Genomic DNA, 8546 nt, shown 5'->3' with positions numbered 1-8546 from the left:
TTTTTGGATTAATGCCAGCCTTGTTGGAATGAGATGAAATCTCATTGTAGTTTTGCTTTGTATTTCTCTAGTGGCTAATGATCGTGAGCCTTTCCTCATGTATCTGTTAGCTACCTGAATGTCTTCTTAATGAAGTGTCTGTTCATATCTTTTGCCCATTTTTTAATTCGGTTATTTGCCTTTTTGCAGTATCATGCAGATTTTAGAGATCAGGTGCTGATCAGAAATGTCATAGCTAAAAACTTTTTCCCAGTCTGTAGGTAATCTTTTTACTCTTTTGGTGAAGTCTTTGGATGAGCATAAGTGTTCGATTTTTAGGAGCTCCCGGTTATCTAGTTTTTCTCCTGCATTGTTAGTAATGTTTTGTATACTGTTTATGCCATATATTAGTAGAGCCAAATATTTTTGTGATTACTGTCCAAATTAGCGAATGTCCTGATGATTGTTGGGACCTTAGGAAACAATGTTTACAAAAACCGAATGAACTTGACCAGCCACAAGTCCACTCTCAGCAGACTTTAGGAGGCCTTTAGGTCTTTAGGATTTATGTTTATATAGTTAAAGCGAAGCCAAAGGCTGTGTAAGTACTAATGAATTTAGAATATTCCATTGTATCAGCTACAGTATAAAAGTCTTAACAATGAATTTCTACACAATGGATCCAATTGGCTGGGTAGATGTTAGGATTTGGCTCTGTCATTGGGGTGTACATGGTGGGGGGATCATTCAGGTTTGGATCTAAGATTCAGACATGTCTAAATTCTTTTACCTCACTGAGACATCCAATCCACTGGCCCCATTGCTTTTTCTTAATCCATCAGTCCCTCCTGTCCTCTCTTCCTTCTTTGCCTAGCTTAGATTCAATGAACCATTATTACAGTCACTTCTCTGAAACTCCATGCCTTCTCTTTCTCTCGTTCTCCATAGTATTTGCCTGGCAAAAGCCCATTTCTTATAAAACACAGCATCTGAGCCATTAAATGTTGCTGCAGTAATCACAGAACTGGCACTCAAAGCTTTAGTCCCTTTGCTTATCTGTCTCTCTTCTACTTCTTCAGTCACTCCATCTATTCAAAAATCCCCATCAGCATTTGAACATTGTTATTGTTGTTAGGTGCCATTGAGTCAGTTCTGACCCATAGCAATCCTATGCACAACAGAATGAAACACTGCCTTGTCCTGCACCATCCTCACAATAGTTGCTATACTTGAGCCCATTGTTGCAGCCACTGTGTCAATTCACCTTGCCAAGGGTCCTCCTCTTTTCTGCTGACCCTGTACTTTACCAAGCATGATGTCCTTCTCCAGGGGCTGATCCCTCCTGACAACATGTTCAAAGGACGTGAGATGCAGTCTCACCATCCTTGCTTCTAAGGAGCATTCTGGTTGTACTTCTCCCAAGACAGATTTGTTTGTTCTTTTGGCAGTCCATGGTATATTCAATATTTGAAACTATTTACAATATTTGAACATACTCTATTATTATCTCCCATCTTAAAAAAAAATCCCATAATCCTACATCCCCTCCGTGATTTCTCTGCTTGGCCTCACAGCAAAACTCCTCTAAGTTGTCTTCACATGTTGTGCTGTCTCCGCTTCCTTATCTACCATTCCCTCCTCAGCCTCCACATGTCTGGCTTCTTCACCCATCACTCCACCAAGACACATCTGAATAAGTCCACCAACCATTTTCATGTTGCCAAATCCAATGGACACCATAGAGTTCTCAACTCACTTGACCTACCAGCAGCATTAGAGACAACTGCATACCTGCTTCTTGAAACTCTCTCCATTCTTGGCATCTGTGAAATCATACTGTCATGGTTAAGGTTGTGTGTCAAATTAGCTAGGCTATGATTCCCAGTGGTTTGGCAGATATTATGTAATCATCCTCCATTTTGTGATCTGATGTGAGCAGCCAATCATTTGAAACAGGAATTTCATTCGGGGGTGGACTGCATCCAATATATATGGATGTTCTGATAAAGCTCTCTCTGGATCCTGCATCCAATTTGTCATCCTCTGACCTTTGGTTCTTGGAATGTGAGTGACCAGCCTGCTGCCTGAGCTGCAGATTTCGGGATTCTCCAGCTCTCGCAATCCAGTGAGCAGGCAGACTGTCATCTGACCTGTCAATTTTGGGTTCGTCAACCCCTGCAACCACATGAGTCAGGCAGGAGAAGCCTCCAGCCTGATTTCTGACCCACGGATTTAAGACTTGCCAGCCTGCACAAATGCATGAGCCATTTCCTTGAAATAAATCTCTCTATACATATTTACACATATATGCTTCAGTGGTTTTGTTCCTCTAGAGAACCCAGCCTACAACACATACTCTCTGATTTCCTCCTACTTCACTTATCTTTCCTTCTTAGTGTTCTTTGTAGGCTCCTCCTCTTCTCCCTGATCTCTAATTGTTGCAATTCTTCAGGCTTTTAGATCTAAGCCCCCTCTATCCAGACTCTCTTACTAGGTGATCACACTTGGTCCCTGGCTTTAAAGACCTGGATGGCACAAACAGTTTGTGCTCATCTACTAACCTAAAGGTTGGCAGTTCAAACCCACTCAGTAGTGCCATGGAAGAAAGGTATGGCAATCTGCTTCTGTAAAGATTACAGCCAAGAAAACCCTATGGAGCAGTTCTACTCTGTAACACATGAGGTCGGCATGAGTTGGAACAGACTCGACAGCAACGGGTTTGTTTTTATATGCTGAAGAAAGCCACTGGAAGACATTGGAGCACAAGCAGCTCTGCTTCAGTTCCCCTCTGACAGAGTGCAACGCAAAACCCAAAAGGGAAGCAAGAGCTCTTTTCTTACTGGGAAGCAGAGTACTGCAGAGCTTCAGTGCTCAGATGCAGTGGGAGATGGCTGTGACTATTAGGTGCCCAGCAGATACAGAGATAGCCAGCAGATGCCCAGAAGCAAATGGAACTATTTGTGAGTATATATGATGCACCCCCAAAGGAGTCCCAAGGTCCTGTGGAAACTAGGTAAATGCAATTTATTATTGGTAATGGGAGTCCATTCATGCTGGAATGAAGGTTCAAGCCATCATATTTTCTACCTGGGGTTTGTCAGGATGTTGACATGAATGGTGGGGGAAAATGTCTATTTACTTCTATCTTGTATAGACGCTTTTCACTATTTGCCGAACACAACTAATAAGTAGAAGGGAATGTCAATTGCTTTACAGTAATTGTTTACTTGGGTAAACACAAAATGGAGATGGACACTTGGTAAAAAGTGGTTACGCCCAGTACATTTGGTCCATTACTCTGCAAGGCTTTCTCAATAATCTACATAGAATGAAATAACTGTGCTACATAAGTGCACTCCTCTGCTTTGCTCCATTAGCAGAGGCTTGGAATTTAAAAAATGGATTTTTATTAAATATGAGAGGGCTCTATAATTTTATCAAAGGGCTGCTTACCTAGATCAGACAAATTGTCTTCCCGGAGCAAAGAAGAAACCCTACCTGCCACGAATCAGTTGCAGCACTCTTACATGAGAGTACAAAATTTTTTAAGGGACCAATTCTGTGGGAAGGAATCCAAGGATGTAGTGACAGCTCTCTTGAAACTATGGGGCGTTGGGAGGTCATTTATGTAACTATGGCCAATGAAACACCTCATCACCACTCGTGGATCATCATCTGCTGGCACAGTGGTTAACGTTCTGCTGCTAACTGAAAAGTTGGTGGTTCAAACGCACCCAGGGGCTCCAGGGGAGAAAGACCTGATGATCTGCTTCCATAAAGATTACAGCCTAGGAAACCCTATGGGGCAGTGCTACTTTGTCCCATGGGGTCGTTATGAGTCAAAACTTGACTCGACGGCACCTAACAACAGCAACAACTACAGTAACAGAAGTTAATCGGGACTTGATGACCCATGGCTGTTCTCCAACTGCTGTCACTTACTGTACTGAACTTCTAAGCAGAGATGACCAGTGACCACTACACTTACTTCAGTCTGTGAGGTCTCTGAGCCATTTTGTCCTCAGCTTCCCTAACAGTGGCCACTTTGAGAATACAGAAAAGACGACATTTTAAGAATAGGGTTGAGAATGAGGATATCAAAAGGGCCATGTTGAAATGACAATAATAAAGATAAGAACAACAGTAATAAATACTTATCGGATACTTACTATGTATCAAGCACTGCGCCCAATGCCTTATATGTGTATCGTATTTAATCTTCACAGTATCCCTATAATGTAGATACTACTCATTATCCTTATTTTACAGAAGAGAAAATTAAGGCTCAGGGCAATTAAGTGACTTGCTCAAGGTCACACAACTAATACGTGGCACAGCCTGAAGTCAAATCCAGATCTGAACCCACACTATGGTTTATTCACTGTGCTAAACTGGAAGAAAGAGTGGGGGGAGTGAAGGAAAATGACAATGAATAAAATATAAACGTTTAAACTAAAATGCCCAAAGAAATGGAATGATGTGTCCTTAAACTTTCCACCCCCCATATACTGAAAAAGTTCGGGAAAAACAGATTCTAGACTCAAATCAGCCCATCTTTATGCCCCCCAGTCATTCGCATTTTCATATGTTCTTTTGCAAGAAACAATGAGTGCCATGCTGTTGTGATATTTGATCTTAGGGGTGGAAACTTAAGATTTCAAAACTCAATTATTTAAAATATCAAACGAATTCTATTTGTATTCTGCCTCTTGAGGGTGATCTTCGGTGCAAGAATGCTTTCAGCCTCTAGCTACATTGAGTTTCACGCACAGCAAACTAGTGATAATCACACAATGCCATGCCACCAGCAGAGTTCCTGTCTAAGCACATTGTTCCCTGCACCTTGTTGCGTGTGCAGAAGAATTGGGGTGGGGGAAGGGTTTAGCCAGAATACCAGCCAAAGGGGGTTGTATTTGGCTGTCAAGGGCGGGAAGCTAAGATGGGGAAAGCTACTCAGAGCAGCAAGGAACAGAAACAGCCAGAAGCACAAGCCTGTAAGGAGCACTGAGGGTCAAGCTAGAGAAACCGGTCCAGTCACCATATCACACCAGCAGAAGAGCAGTGGAAAATGGGAGAAAACGACTGGGACAGAATGGAAAGAAAATTGAGAGCAGTAGAGAAGGCTCTGGAGTACTGAGCGATCCTTACAAACATCTTATTTGGCATACTGAGCGCCTTATGATCTGGTCCCCAATTTCCTTTCTTGCCTCCTCTCTCACCACCATCCCTTCACCTAGTCACGTGAATTCAGAAAGCACTTGTACACTTCTGAGAGTTTCCTCATGCTGTTCTCTCTGCAGGGGATGCCTTGGCACAGAGAAATCAACTCCTCTTTTAAGGATCAGCCTAAAAGCTATGTCTTCTGCAAAGCTGTCCTCATCCTCCACAATTTAGAATCTTAGTTACTGCATCTTCTGTGTGGTCATGAATTTTACTCTTATCTTTCATAGCACATGTGATGGGTTGAATTGTTCCCGCCGCCAATACATATTGAAATCCTGGCCTTTGGGTACAGCAGATTACCTTCCTTAATGCAAGCTAATGTAATGCCATCAATCAATCGGTTGAGGTGATACTAGTATAGGGTAGATCCTGAACCTAATCACTTCTGAGTTGTAAAAAGAGCAGATTAGACTCAAACGCACACACGGGGAAGACAGATGGCATGTGAGGATCCTCTACAAGCAAGGGGATGCCAAGGATTGCTGGCTGACACCACCACTAGGAGAGAGGCTCACAAAAGGAATTGACACAGCTGAGATCCGAATTTGGGCTTTTAGCCTCCTGTGGTGTGAGAAAATAAATTTCTGCTCCTTAAATCCATCCACATGTGGCATTTGTGTTACAGGAGCACTCGGAAACTAAGACAGCATGTAAATCATATGTTCTAGAGCAGTTATTTGTGAACATGTCTGTCTTACTAATGTGTAAGCTCTTTGAAGGCAGCTTTGTTTCTCTTTTATACCTAGCTCCCTGAGGATGGGTATATTTTATTTTTGTCCTATTTATCTTAAAATTAACACTTAAAATCCCCTGGCACAATGTGAGGCTCTTGACAAATGAGTATTGGATCAGTGAGTGAGTATATCCTGATGGAGACATGTCATGGCATGTAAGACACTCAAAGAGCAAACAAGGCAAAAAACCTGCTTTATTCACACACCATCTTTATCTAAAAAATATTTGAGGAGGCTTGAAAGTCACATATATTTGGATTAGGAAGGTCTTTGAAGAGGAGAGCAAGTGAGTGACTTTGTTGTAATAAGTAATCTCTTGGCTTAGAGCAGTAAGAAATAAAAATACATCTTCAAAAACCTATTTTCTGCTTTTTCACTCTCGGCAGAAGCACACAACCCTCAGCAAAACCATGATGCTCTCGGAAGGGCTAGAATACACTGAACACTAACAGACGTGTTGTCTTTTTCATTAATTTTTTTGTTATTCCTTTCTCAGAACTAACTGGAAAAGTACATAGGCGAGAAACAAAAATGTCGAGTAGAGACGAAGTGTCAAAAGGAAATAAAGATTCAAGGTAAAAGGTGAAATGACCTTTGCCTACTGGGTTATGCTATTAAGCGAGTCAGCTGTCCTTAAATCTAACAGCCCCCAACTTCTAAAGAGGGTTTGAAGGAGGTTATGGGAGAGAGAGAAAGAAAGAGAACATATGTTCAGATCAGTTAAAGGAAAGATAAGAAAGACAAATCAGCAACTCCATCAGGAAAGGAGAAACATGAATGGACTAGGAACTGAAGATAAAGAAGTGACTGCAGTTGAGGGCAAAATTTGGCTCTGGCCTTTCTGGCAATCAAGAAAATAAAGAATTCATGATGGGCTACACATCTCCCCTTATCTCTAGAAAATGTGGCACTGGAAGTCAGCCATCATCTCTGAGCTGTTTCTCCAGGGTGGGGATGATGCTATGCAGGGAAGCTGAGAAGCCCACAAGGGGCTGGACCTGTGACCTCATTAGCCACATGCTCCTGCTCACTGAGTCGCCCAGGCACAGACTTTGACAAGTGACAGATAAGCAACTTTCCCCCAAAGAATCCTATTTGTAAAGCAAAGATTAACACTTAAAATACAAATATTTAGATAATTTACTTTGGCTTCTTAAAACAAAAACAAAAAAACCCTTGAAAATTACCATGATGGTTTATTTAACTTCTTGGTTTAGAAAATCTTTTCAGAATACAGAGAAGTAATCGCTCAAATTTTCTATTTGTTAATTAACTTTTCCCATCGCCGACGGCTTAAACCTAATCCCCTCCTCCCCAGAAAGGCAAGTTACAGCTAACGATTAAACATCCATCTCCCCTTCTTAATTGCTGTGTAGGAGTAATTCTGTGATTCTGGAAGGAAACTGCAGTGAATAAATGAGCGACCCTCTCATTTGTGATTTGGAAGTTAAAAAATTAGAAGGCATCGTTCCATTATATTACCTCATTTCCTTGTCATTGGGAAAGGTTCCAACCTTTCAACGTATTAAAAGGCAATTATCAAAATGTTTTATTCCATATTAAGTTTGACTACTAGGAGAGAAAGTATTCAGAAATCAAAATAAGGCGATTCTTTTTAGCATATAAACAGGTGAGTCAACCCATCGAAATCTTTAACAGAAATCATCAGTTAAAGAATACTACCGAAACCATCCATTCGGAATTTGATGTCTTTCCTTTGGTGTGTCTATACTGCTTAATTCCCCTTAAGCCATTGCGATTGCATTACAGATGTTAACATCTTGCAGACTATGCAAGCTATGGAGTTGAGTTACAGTTCCTACAAAAGTTGGCACACAGTGCTATTCACCAAAGTAAACTGGGCTTTGTTAGAATTCGGAGAGCACCCACCTGCATTCGGTCAACCAGTAGTCGGCTCTGAAGCCACCACTGCGCTACTGAGTGGTGGAAAATTACAAAGGATTTGAAAAGATGCCATCTAACTCCTCCGTAATAACCCTTAACTTTACAATTTACAAAAGGCTTTCCCCCAGGTAGTCAGTTTCGATCCTCACAATGACCCAGGGAAGCTAGTAAAAGGTATCGGCTGTCCTCTTTTGAGAAATGAGGAAAGCAAAGCTCTGAGGGTTGCTGTGCCTGAAGTTACGAAGCTGGTGACGAGGAAGCAAGTGCCAGCCCCCCAGTCCTTTCATGCAGAGTACTGCTGCTTCTCACATATCAGCGAATGCAGGGGCGCACACAAAAGTGACAGAGCCAAATCAAATCAAGTACAGAATAATCAACCTGAGTTGGAGTCAAAAAGAAGCGAAGCACAAATGGTGGGGTGGGCTGGGGTGTCACTTGTCACCAAGAGTGCCAGATCCCTTGGCACTTTTGTGTGAATTAGAAAAAAGGTGCTGCTTCTGATGGGGGCAGTCCTGGGGGTGCAGGTGGCTTAGAGAACCTTTGTAGGGAATCGAAAAAAGGGAAAAACATGCCCCTTCCTCTCTTTTTTTTTTTTTCCTCTCAGCAAATGAGACCAGTCTCAATGTGCAGGTGTGATGAGTGGTTTAGGGTTCGGCCCTTGCGTTTCTCCTCAGCTGGGGGCCTTGGTATTGAGCGTCTACGTAA

This window comes from Loxodonta africana, chromosome X (assembly GCF_030014295.1).
Source record: "Loxodonta africana isolate mLoxAfr1 chromosome X, mLoxAfr1.hap2, whole genome shotgun sequence".
Taxonomy (NCBI): domain Eukaryota; kingdom Metazoa; phylum Chordata; class Mammalia; order Proboscidea; family Elephantidae; genus Loxodonta; species Loxodonta africana.
Note: the sequence above shows the minus strand (reverse complement) of the source record.